The sequence below is a fragment of the Zea mays genome, chromosome 4 (assembly GCF_902167145.1).
Source record: "Zea mays cultivar B73 chromosome 4, Zm-B73-REFERENCE-NAM-5.0, whole genome shotgun sequence".
NCBI lineage: Eukaryota > Viridiplantae > Streptophyta > Magnoliopsida > Poales > Poaceae > Zea > Zea mays.
The window spans coordinates 63,340,907-63,354,044 of record NC_050099.1 but is presented as its reverse complement, the minus strand read 5'-3'; the positions used below and the strand labels follow the sequence as shown (position 1 = coordinate 63,354,044).

The following is a 13,138-nucleotide window of genomic DNA, read 5'->3' as shown; positions in this document are numbered from 1 at the left end:
TACGGAGAACAGAGCGAATTTGGGTTTCGACGAACGGACGATTGAGCGATTAATTCGACCGAGAGTTTGATTTGAATTTGCTCGGAAATAATTCCCTACGCGTGATTCGAAAATAAATCGCCCCGAGATTTGATCGGTTTTGGATTTTTAGTCGGAGAAGGCGAATCGTGATATTTAAAAATCACTGTCGATACGGGATTTTGAATTTGGTTCGCACATGAGATATTTGGCCGAGTCGGATAAATTGATTTGATGACGACATATTAAGCATTCCGTTTGAGAGTACGGAGTCGGATAAATTTTTGGACATAGATCGAACATCGAGAAAATTGGATTCAGGCTCAGATCAGATAACAATCGTCGAGAGTTTGATTTAATGAACTTTAGATGAGATTTATAATTCGAGAATGATCTTCGAGTCTGCATTCGTTCCGAGAGATAAAAAGTTTTAACACGCTCCGAAATGGTCTGTTTCTCGAGATCGAATAACTCTGAATTCAGTGAACTTCCAAGAGAAAGCTTGATAAACAGAGATAGACACGATCGAGAAATAGAAATTTTTACTGAGCATCCGAGATTAGGATTAATCTCCCGACATAACGCAAAAGTGACACCTGGGGTGTCACAGCCTTCCCCCCTTAAAAGAATCTCGTCCCGAGATTCGAATGAGGATCTTTAAGGGTGGAGAAGCATGTAACTCCCAGGCTGGAGATAGATGCAAATTTATGAGATGTGATCTGACAAGATACTGAAGATAGATTTGGGTAGAATATCGCGGCATGTAGAGACAAAATGCAGCGACCACTCTGAGAGAATGTACACAAAAGATAGCACATCAGTATAGTCTCGTAATGGATCACAACTATTAACCACGATACCAGCGCGTACCGAGCAGCTCAACCATGCGTGCACCATAGTAGGCTCTCGGTTTCGTCACGGCACCATCGGTCGTTAGTCATAACACCATTACCAAACGTAACCAATGAGAATTCCACATAGCACAGATAGATGGAGCCCATGAGAGTATGGCTCAGAAACAAGAATGTGACCAGAGTTGAAGCAAAGATTATTGGCAAAAGAGCATCACATGAGAATTTTCTTCAGCTTAGAGAACTATTTTATGATCATCACGGGGATTATCAGCCAAAGATTGATACGATTTTTTTAATATGAGGAGGAACCAACCATGAGATCGAGATTGATAAGCTTTTAGAGACATGAGAGATCCAAAGATATTCATTAATCCACATGGATATGCCGTTTAGAGATAAGTTGATAAAACAAGCGTCATGATCCTCGGAGAAGGGGGTATGAGAATGACCAGAAATGAGAGATTTAGGCAAGATCAACATTCGATACTTGAGAACGGGTTATAGCAGATAACCAGATAACGGGGCAGAATCATTAAGGGATCCAGAGATTCGAATGATAAAGCCACAACATGATTCACAAGGAAAGAGAGTACTAGATCCAGGTGAAAAGAGAGGTCGTCAACAAGATCAGATGGATGATCAACAGGAATGCTATGACGTTTTAGGAGCAAGGATTTATGGAAAGAAACATGGTCTTGATAGGGTTTGCGCAACTAGACACCAAACGTTTTTTTTTGTTTTGACACAACAAGTGCACAAGGAAGTTTTGGTCGATTTAGGGGTCAAGCTATGGGTGTCTACAAGCCGTGCAGGTGCAACTTCAAGCGGGAAACACACAATGGTTAGAAAACACCAACACACGCATGTTTTTTTTACAAGGGTTTTACTTGCTAAACTCAAGGTTTTTTGGAGGGGGAAAATCTTTTCATGAGCAGAACAGACAATTTTTTTTGTAAAAAGGTTTGAACACTTAGAATACCACCTAGATAGCAAGGCAAGAGAAACACATAACACAACCTAGCAAGACTTTCATGACACACAGGATAAGACATTTTTTTATAGTTCCTAACCTAGCAGTGCAACACATTATTCATAAGTTCTCATTATTGGAATAAAGACGAGAGAAGCATGTTGATGCACAAGAGACAATTTTAATGCAACAATCATGATGCATGCTCATTCTAGTCGTCTTCTCAGACCTAACTACTTTATCGGATGCTTCTGCAGCATCCTTATTAATAGTAGTAGTAGCCTTTATGGCTTATATAAATAGCCACCTAGCTACCCATCTATTTCCTAAGGCTTCACGTCCTAGGTCTAACTTATCGTCCTGACATCTATCCAACTTTGGTTTCTAAGCCAGTTTTACTTTAGAAAAGGTTGGTAATCATGACTTATTGACTTCTCTGTACTGGTATTCGCTCCGATACCAGCTGTGGCGGAACCGCCCGAATTATTCCAGCTTAAGTGCCCAAGTCGCACCCTTAAGGGCAGCAACACACTTAAACAGGAATAACCCGTCAGTCCCTCGGATCTAGTCCGATAAAGCCACTTATCCAGGATCGAATACCACCAGCTCACACGATGGTGAGGCACCGAGAAATACAATAAAACATAATACCACAAATTTAATAAGTATCATTAGTGATTACATTATCGGAGTTTCAGAAATAATAACCATAAATTTTTAATGCAGCGGAAATAACTAACGGAGAAGAACCGAGCAACATGGCGAAGCCTGGCCACGCTACTCCTCCTGGTCCTCTCCTGCGGAAGCAGTAACCCTCTTGACCATCTATCCCGGTGGCAGGGATGAAGGCCAAGTCACACCAACAACCAAAGCAAGGAGGTACCTGCAAAAATTGTGCCACAAGCAAGGCTGAGTATACTAATACTCAGCTAGACTTACCCGGTGTGAGGAGTCTACTCCTCTACCTCTAGACATGCAGCTGTTTGGCTGAGGGGTTTGGTTTGCCAAAAGCACTAGCTGAGTCTAAAATCATGTTTTAGCTTTTTCAAGTTTTAGTATGCTCCTTTTTACTAGATGTGTACCAAACTAGTCATACATGGTATCAAACATTTTTACAACTCAACATCTTTTGCCAGTCACCTCATTTCCACTTATTACTCAATGCAGTACAATGGATCAAGCAGTCTCATTAGCTGCGAGAAGCAGACGATTCGAATCGAGTTTTTATCCTTGCAAGGTAAACCTAAACACACGATATGTAGGGGCACTCCGTCCCCACACACATCAACCGTCCCCATCGATTCCCTGGCAACAGATCAGGGCTCACCGCCTTGGCGTACAATGCCCCACTGACCCCGACTGGCCGTCGTGCAGTGACCGCACTTGTACCCACCATAACCGGAATGGGAGACCTCGTCTCAGGTCGCGTGAGGGGTAAAGTCTGCGGGCAGGTTCACTCAGGTACTAGGCTTACCGATTTACCATATTTCTCGGTATGTGTTTAGTACGTTCAAACGCTTGACACAGGTATCCGCACGTTAATCCTTATTCCAATTTTCATCTCGTAGACCACGCGTCCCCATGGACCCGTGTCCACAGACCATCACCATTCTGTTATCAAAGTGGATACAACCAATTCCTGACCTCGCGCGAGTGCTAGAAAAATCACTCGACTTCTACCGAGATTCCTAATTAGCAAAGCAGCTACTCGACCTAGCATACTAGTATCCATCTCAAAGGGAATCTGAGTTCATGCAACTAGGGTTTCATTCAACTCCTACACTTAAGTGCACGGTACAAGCCTACAAACATTAAGTGCAGTAAAATAGCATATATAACGGTTATGCATAAAACCGGGGCTTGCCTTTAATTTAACACTTAGAGAGTGTTTGCTGGGGAGGTACTCGCTTGGCGAGCATCCACTGGATAAGTCCACCATTCTTCAGGTCGTCCACCAACTGCATCTTGTGGTTGGCACCACATCACTGGCTCGATCATCATCTCTCGGTCCTATATGAGATGCAAGATGCATATGTATGAATATACTGAAAGTAACACAAGATATACAAAGACACAGTGGCGAACTAATCATTAAATGAGAAGACACCGCAACGACTATACACAAGCGCTAGCTATTCGCACGTTATCGGCGTTCATCATTAACACCATTAACAAGACGACCATATTTTATTTATTTACGCAACACAAATACGATATCACAGGTACACGCATTTATTTAATTGCTACGACTTTGCATTAGCTCTATTGATCACACAAAAGCATCACACACAAGTTTAACAGAGGACCGATGCATCAAAGTCGATGGACTCATCTATCACAATCAACTACATTAAGCAAGCACCTTAATCATGGAACACATGTTAGCCTATGTTTAGCCATTATGAGTCTATGTCCGCTAAGTGCTAACTAAGCATTTTTAGCCAAAAGAGTGAACTCAATCATCAAAAGGGGCACTTGCAGATTTTTGGACAGCAATACAGCAGTCACTTGTTTTAATCATAACTTTTCAAAGATTAATCCAAAAATAGCAAGTTAGGACTTCTTGGAAAGCTTAACAAGTGCTCTACAACTTTGGTATTGTCATCACAACCTGATTAAACACTTAGCAAGGTCGAATTGTGCAAACACAGCAGCTCTGTCCAGATTTGGACAGATTCAGACTTGCAGCTTCAAAAATTCACAACAAAAGATTCAGACATCCAAACAAAGTGGTCCTAGACTTTCTGGAAAGCTAATTAAATGTTCTACAAATTATTTATAAATATCCCTGGCTGGTTTAGCATGTATCAAGGGTAAAATATACTATGAAGGTTGTGCTGTCCAAAACTGGACAGATTCAGTTTTCAGACTTTAAACATCCATAACTTAAACTTCAGACCACCAAAAATAGTGATCCAAGACTTTTTGGAAAGCTTGGCAATTGCACTACATAACTTTTATAATCACCCAGAAGTGATTCTGTGTTCAACTGAATCAAACAACGCAGTTTTCAAAATCTGTTCTGACGGTGGACAGAACACAGCAACCAAGTTGCAAAATTCATAACTCTTAAACAGTCAGGCCTATAGTTATGAAATTTTAACACAAGCAAGATAAGAAAAGCCTCTACAACTTTCTTATAATTGACAAGGACTGATTCTAACATTAACTTAAGCAAACAATGCAGTTTCTGAAATCTGTACAGAATTTGGACAGATTCAGTTACTGAATTTGTAAAAAGCACAACTCCTAAACGGTCAGACCTATGGCTGTCAAATATTAACACCAGCAAGATAATAAAGTTATCTACCATTTTTCTATAGCACATATCTACAGAAAACACAATTTAGTTCATCAAACATACAGCACACCGAAAACAGTACGTGCAGCCCAAAACAGCAACCAATACATTTCAGCTTCTATACAATTCAAGAGTTGTCGCGTTCTAGATACTTGAATTATTCTAGCACTTTGACAATTGTTAGAGTTAAAATAACCAAGTGGGAACTAATAAGTAGACTTACTAATTTTTATCCGTGTCATTTAGTATTACTAGCTTAATTGCACAACCAAAACGATACATGCAGGAATTTTTTCAGCTTGCAAGCACAAGAACACTTAACTCAATCATCAAGCACAATCAGGGACAGTTACTACAAATTCTCATTTCCAATTTGCAATGATTTGGTTATCGAACACAACTATCACGTGCTTATGTTATGCAAGTTGGTTACCATGAAAGAGACACTTTAATAATGTAAATTAGCATGTGACGATAAGTTAATTCTAAACTCTTTACCTCTCGCAACACATGATCATTTTAATGTCATCAAGGTACCACAACATCATACGGGGACATATGCATACTAGTTTCCAGTTTTACATCTACAACTTCTTTACTAGTTATTTTCAACCACTTAATCGGCATTGATCGAATTAAACCTCTAACTCGACAATTTGGGGCACCATAATTTTCAGAATTCTACATAGACACCTAGCGTCACATAGAGAGTCTACTAATTAACTTGCAACCACTTGAAGTACTGAAAACACCTACATATAACAATTACTTAACGCAATTGAATTCCTCTATTTAACAAGAGTTGGCTAACACAGCATGAAAAACATAGGAATTCATACACAAGTTCATATTTTTCTCAATCATAACACCATGAGACCAACAAAACTAGTTTCACCATTTTAGACATCTTAACTTAAAATATAGCTAAAAGTAATTCGATTAGTTTTCTTAACTACTTTTCTATATAAGGTCACTTAACTCCCAATTAATCAACATACCATATTTCCTTTGACGCAATAGGTAGAGCACGACTACTTGTTTCTAACACTCTTTGGGTATCAACAATTATTTGCCTATGGTATTTATCCAACTCAAAAATATAGAGAAGGCGACGACTACTACGGCATGTCGTCACCTCATCTTAATCGCAAAAATAAATTTTTAGCTTTACTGATCGAGTCTGCCGACTAACCGTTTAAACTAGTAAAACCTATCCTTCGCATCAAACAACACATCGCACATCTTCCTATCGAAACGTAAAAACATCCGAGTTCTTTTCTACTTCATTTTCTTCTCTACGCGCTTCCATTGATACAAACATATTTTCACACACATATAAACACGCAGGCACATCATCGACCGAATACGTAAATAAAACAAATCGCAATCATTCAAGGCGAACAACCTGGCCGACTCATGTCGCGCGGGCATGCCATTAGTTTGGGCTCTTTGCCGACGAGCGATGCGTGAGGCATGACGACGGCAAGGGGCTGCAAGAATATGACAGTGTATGGTTTTGGTCATTTAATGGAGCGCTAAAAAAAACACAAGTTGCAGCGAGGACGATGGGGTTTTACCGGAGTTTGACAACATCGCGTCGGGACTGCGTAGATCCGTGTCGGCACACTCGACGCGAAGGGGCAGCGGCTGCTGTTGCACGTGCACGGAGGAGGTTGACAGAGGCAGAACGACAACCAAATAGGGGCTGCACAGATCGACGACGGAGCTTGCTGCGCATTTTGTCGAACAACCGGCGGGCACCACGGAGGACAGCGAGGAGGGGGCTCGGCTGGGGGATTTTCTGGGCGCCCTGGCTGGGAGCAGGGAGGAGCAAGACGCGCGGCTGGAGATGGTGAATTGGTGGCCGGCGTTGGAGGAGGAGGGTGCAGGGAGCTTGGAGTTGCGGCTGGGCGCCGGCCATGGAGGAGGCAAGCTCCAGCCGGACTTGGGGAAGGAGCCAGAGAGAGCTCGCGACGAGCAGCAGCAAGGGGAATGGAGGTCTGAGTGGGGGAGATTGTTGGCGAGCTCGCGGCAGGGAGGTGAGCTCGGCCATGGGAATGGCTGCTTGCTGCCTTGCTGCGGGAGGAAGAAGCAGGGGGCACCGCGCCATTGCTGGCCGCGGGGAGGAAAGGGAGATTGCAGGGGCGCCATGGACAGGGACGCCATTGGGCTGCTGGAGAAATCAGGGCGCCATCCATGGGAAGAAGGAGGAGCTCGCGCCCATGGAGTGGGAGAGCTGGGCGACCCTGAAGTTTCTGCGCGTTGGAGAAGACAGCAAAGGGGGAGGAGCTCGCTGCTGGGCTGCTCGCCGGCCATGGAGAAGAGCAGAGAAGGTCGTGGCCAATGGGGGATCAGGGGCGTCGGCGTGCTCCCAGGGAGCTCCTGCTCGTGCGGTAAAAACCAGAGAGAGGAGGAGCTACCACCATGCCTGAAGGGGAGAGGCGCCTGCTGCTTGAGGAAGAAGAAGGGGAGGAGCCGAGCTCCCAGCTGCAGCCGTGGGAGAGGAGAGGAAGACGCCATGGGCAGGGAGCGTGGAGCTGCCGGGGGGAAGAAGAGACAAGGAAGAAGGAAGTGGCGGCTAGGAAAAATGCAGGGGTGGGAGTGAAAATTTGCCAAGTGAGCACCCCTATTTATAGAAGATGGCTAGGGTTAGGGTTTCCTAGTGGGCCTATTGGGCTTGGCCCAAAATACGAATTCGGGCTGCGCTAATTTATTTTCCGGACTAAAAATGTTCCTGCGGATTTCGTCCCTACGGAGAACAGAGCGAATTTGGGTTTCGACGAACGGACGATTGAGCGATTAATTCGACCGAGAGTTTGATTTGAATTTGCTCGGAAATAATTCCCTACGCGTGATTCGAAAATAAATCGCCCCGAGATTTGATCGGTTTTGGATTTTTAGTCGGAGAAGGCGAATCGTGATATTTAAAAATCACTGTCGATACGGGATTTTGAATTTGGTTCGCACATGAGATATTTGGCCGAGTCGGATAAATTGATTTGATGACGACATATTAAGCATTCCGTTTGAGAGTACGGAGTCGGATAAATTTTTGGACATAGATCGAACATCGAGAAAATTGGATTCAGGCTCAGATCAGATAACAATCGTCGAGAGTTTGATTTAATGAACTTCAGATGAGATTTATAATTCGAGAATGATCTTCGAGTCTGCATTCGTTCCGAGAGATAAAAAGTTTTAACACACTCCGAAATGGTCTGTTTCTCGAGATCGAATAACTCTGAATTCAGTGAACTTCCAAGAGAAAGCTTGATAAACAGAGATAGACACGATCGAGAAATAGAAATTTTTACTGAGCATCCGAGATTAGGATTAATCTCCCGACATAAGGCAAAAGTGACACCTGGGGTGTCACAGCACCCGTTCCCTACAAGTGGTATCAGAGCCTGGTTTGGCTCATTTGAAACGCTTTAGCTTCACCGCTAAAAGAGCCGACACTTTTTAGAGGAAGGGATGGATACCCATAGGCCACCACACTTCGACGGCACTAACTTCCCATATTATAGTGCTAGAATGGCTTGGTACCTAGAGGCAGTTGATCTAGGTGTTTGGAGAGTCACTCGTGACGGGATGAAACCCTTCAAGAATCCCGAGAAACCCACCACGAGTGAGGAAAAAGAAATTCATTTAAATGCTAGAGCCAAAAATTGCTTATATGAATCTCTTAGCATGGATATTTTTAATCAAGTATTTACCTTGAAAACCGCTAATGAGATTTGGCTAAAATTGCATGAGCTCCATGATGGCACATCCAATGTCCGTGAACAAAAACATTGCCTAGTCTTAAATGAGTATAATTCTTTTGCTATGAAAGATGATGAGCTTGTTAGAGACATGTATTCTCATTTGAATCTAATTATCAATGAGCTCAATTCTATTGGCATTTATAAGCTAGGTGATGCGGACATTGTGAGGAAGATTATCTCCCTGCTACCACAACAAAGATATGGGAGCATCATCACCATCCTTCACAACATGGAGGACTTGAGTACCATAACCCCGACCATTGTGATTGGGAAAATCGCGGCTTTTGAGATGTCGTGAAAAATGTGTCGGGGAGAGGAGCCAACTTCCTCAAGGCCATATACTTTTGCATGTGATGAAAGGAAGGGCAAAAAGAAGGCTCCCACTCCAAGTTCCTCAAGTGAAGAAGAGGAAGAGGAAGAAAGTGATGATGATGAAGATAATCAACCATGCACATCATCCTCCGAGGACAAAGAAACAATCCGACGCGTCGAAAAGGTAATGGGGATGATCCACAAGATTAATCTAATGGGTGTACCTCTGCTGGTAGAGGATCTTCTCTTTAACATTGACATGAAAAAGCAAAGAAAGAGAGGATGTTTCACATGCGGGGAGAAGGGCCACTTCAGGGACAGCTGTCCAAATATGGCTGAACCCAAAAAGGGGAGGAGCAAAGGCAAGGCGCTAACAAGTGTCAAAACTTGGGATGATTCTTCAAGCGAAGATGAACCTCCAAGAACGCGCAGCCACCGATCCTCATCACGCTCATCACGATCATCACACAAATGCCTTATGGCAAGAGGTAAAATGAGTATTCCATCCTCTAGTGATGAAAGTAGTAGTAATGATGAAGGTGAGGGAAAGCCCTCCATAGATGAGCTTGCGGAAGCCGTTGAATTTTTCCAGGATGTTTGCACTAAACAAAAAGCTCAACTTAAAACTCTGAAAAATAAGCTGATTAGCTCTCAAAATGATTATAAAGGTTTGCTAGAAAAATTTGAAACTTTTGCAAACTTAAATAGTGAGCTATCAACTAAAATTGAGTTATTAGAGTCTAGTGCTCCATCCATTGCTACCGATGATGGCCTTATTAAAAAGAATGAAAAACTTAAGGCTAAGTTAGCTAGCTCCCAAGAAGCTATTGAAAATTTGATAGAGAAAATGGAAATTCTTAGCATACACAATAACGAGCTAACTACTAAGCTAGAAAACATTGGTAGCACCCTAGTAGTATCTTTAGTTGAAATACCTGAAATAATTAAGAAAGATGCTTCTACTTCCTGCTTTGATTTAATTGATGATTCTAACCCCTGCAACCAAGTCTTTGTTAAGAATATTGTTGTAGAGACATATTCGGATGAGGTTGCAAAGGAAAATGAGCAATTAAAGCAAGAAGTGGCTCGCCTTGGCAAGGCTTTGTATGACAAGAAAGGCAAAGTCAAACAAATCCGACCTCCACAGGATAACACCACTGAGGGAGTGAACAAGCCTATGGAGGGAGAAAACGTGATTTGTAGGCTATGCCACAAGGAAGGCCATAAGTCTTTCCAATGCAAGGCGATGACCGGGGATAAGCAAAGGCAAAAGCTCAAGCAAAAGCCATCAAGCAAAATCTCCAACACCTACATCAAAAAGGTGGACAAAAAGGCTGCTACACCATATTTAATCAATAAGAAAAAGAGTGGAAAGGTGATAGCGATCAAGGCCAACAAGCAAGCCAACAAAGAAAAGGGGGCCAAATGCATCTGGGTGCCAAAGGAAATAATCTCAACCATGAAAAGCACCAAGAAGGTTTGGATCCCGAAAGGGAAGTGAGTGGACCGAAGGTCGACGGGAAATTTGGAGACTTGGCAAAGTTGGGATGTATATCATGGGATACACCATATTGGATCAAGTTTAATTGCCAAGTGGGTTAGTGAAAATTTTGGACCCAAATTTCCCACCCATGACTAAGGTAACTAGATTTACGGTATTTCTTGTTTTTAGATATGCGTATCTATTTACTTCGTATCTAGTTTACCTTTCATGCCTAGTATTACATTTGGTATTTACTTTTGCATATTAGGTAAATCACATGGTAGGATTGCTTGCTTTCAATTCATATACTTAAGCAAACCTACATGGCTTAAAACGTCTATTTAAGCACAACACATAGCTTCTATATCACTCCATAATAAATGATACATCAATTGATAATTTTGAATTCTTCAAGTTGTATCATTTAACTTATATGTGCCAATGTTCGGATTATAGATAATTTGCCCCTCTTGATATCAAATCAAAGTGCATGTCTCCTGCAAGTATTCAAAACTTGTATGCACACCTTTAGGGGGAGGTTACTCTATAATCTAATACTTTGAGACTAACACCTTTTTAAGCCTATTTCATGTGATAGTCTCATTGTAAGGAAAATAAGGTCCCCGGAGAAAGACAACAATCTTCCACTGCAAAATCTCCAAGAACTCTCATGTCTCTCAAGCTCACCATTGAATTTCAATCGGTATCTTTTGAGACTACATCTAGTATCATTTACATGTCTTCTCCAATATTTGATTAGACTATATTTCATATCATATACTTCCATGTTGCTAAAAATGCATAAGTGGTTAACTCATATTCTGTTACCTATGCATAAGGGAAGTTAGTCTATTCAAATCATATCTTGCACCTCTAATTTTCACATGTTTTTCCTAAAATAGAAGATCTCAATCAGGGGGAATATTTCTTTGTCTCAAAAAGGGGGAGAAATTTTCTTTCTAAAAAGAGAAGACTCATTTAGGGGGAGTAATCCTTTGAGGGCAAGCTGTTTATTTACTTCCTACATGCTTTTAATGTCTTCCTTTTCGGTGGTTGATGCCAAAGGGGGAGAAGTTTAGGGACCAAAGCAATGAAAACTATATCAAACACCAAACACCACAAATTTAAAATTTTAAAATCTACAAATGGTTTTTCCAGTGGTTTTGGTTATTTGGTCAAAAAATAGGAAGTAAGTGAATTATGGAGTTAGGGGGAGGCTTAAGTCCATAATATCACATTGTGGGGACAAAACATGCATCCTAGCAAGTAGATTGCATATTTTCATTCAAATACTTGTATTATTTGCTTTCTTTGGTTGTGTAGTCATCAATCACCAAAAAGGGGGAGATTGTAAGGAAAATGGACCCCGGGCCATTTGACTAATTGAGTTTTGGTGTTTGATGATCAACACAATCCGTGAACTAATAAGTTTTCTAGTGTTTATGTTTGTAGTTCACAGGATGCAAAATTTACTTGGACTAAGGAATTGGGAAAAGCAACACCTCAAAAGAAGACATTGAAAAGATCTAAGAAAAGTCCAAGTGTGCTGCCTTCGGACTATCTGTGTGTGGAGCACCGGACTGTCCGGTGCACCAGGGAACAGCAGCCCAACGGCTAGTTCCAGGTGGCACCCGGAGAGAACACCACTGGACTGTCCGGTGTGGAGACCAGACTGTTTGGTGTGAAAAGCCTGCGGCGCCAACGGTCACCAGCTCTGACAGGGCAACGACTAGGCGCACCGGACAGGCTATAGTGCGCTGTCCGGTGCACCACCGGACTTATAGATGGCCAAACGGGCCGCCCGGCCCGGCACGGCACTAAGCACTATTAGGCACGGCACTATTAGGCACGGCACTATTAGGCACTATTAGTAATCGTGTCGTGCCGTGCCGGCACTAGTGCCTAACCAGCGGCCCAGGCACTACACTATAGTGCCTAATCGTGCCGTGCCGGCACTATACGGCACTAATATCTAATAGTGCCCGTGCCAGCCCAGGCACTATTTCATTTTAAAAGATAAAAAAATATAGAAGATCTTTAAGATTATATATATAATTTTAAAACTCGAATATTTATATCATTATAAAGTGAATTCATTATGTGTAAATCATAACAAATAACAATGTACAACCACATACACATATCACAATCACATTTATAAACCACATGTTGGTCTAAGTCGTGCCTAACCGTGCCGGCCAGTTAATCGTGTCGTGCCCGTGCCAACCCATCGTGCCGGGGTGGCGGCCCAAGCACGGCACTAGACTCGTGTCGTGCCGGCACTGGCACTATATGAATCGTGCCCGTGTCGTGCCGAAGCACTATGGGCCGTGCCGTGCTTAGTGCCGGCCCATTTAGCACGGCCCGTTTGGCCATCTATAACCGGACTGTCCGGTGTGCAGCAGAGAAGCAGCAGCTTTTCTCCAACGGCTA

At 42.5% G+C, this 13,138-nt stretch overlaps 1 pseudogene across 1 annotated transcript; it reads right to left on the bottom strand.

Moving 5' to 3' along the window:
- Positions 1-6,530: 6,530 nt before the first annotated feature.
- Positions 6,531-7,729, bottom strand: LOC103653314 (vegetative cell wall protein gp1; annotated as a pseudogene). Its single transcript, XR_004549367.1, has 2 exons — positions 6,721-7,729; positions 6,531-6,633 (listed from the first exon to the last, which is right to left on the bottom strand). The product of XR_004549367.1 is annotated as a vegetative cell wall protein gp1 (transcript).
- Positions 7,730-13,138: the final 5,409 nt, after the last annotated feature.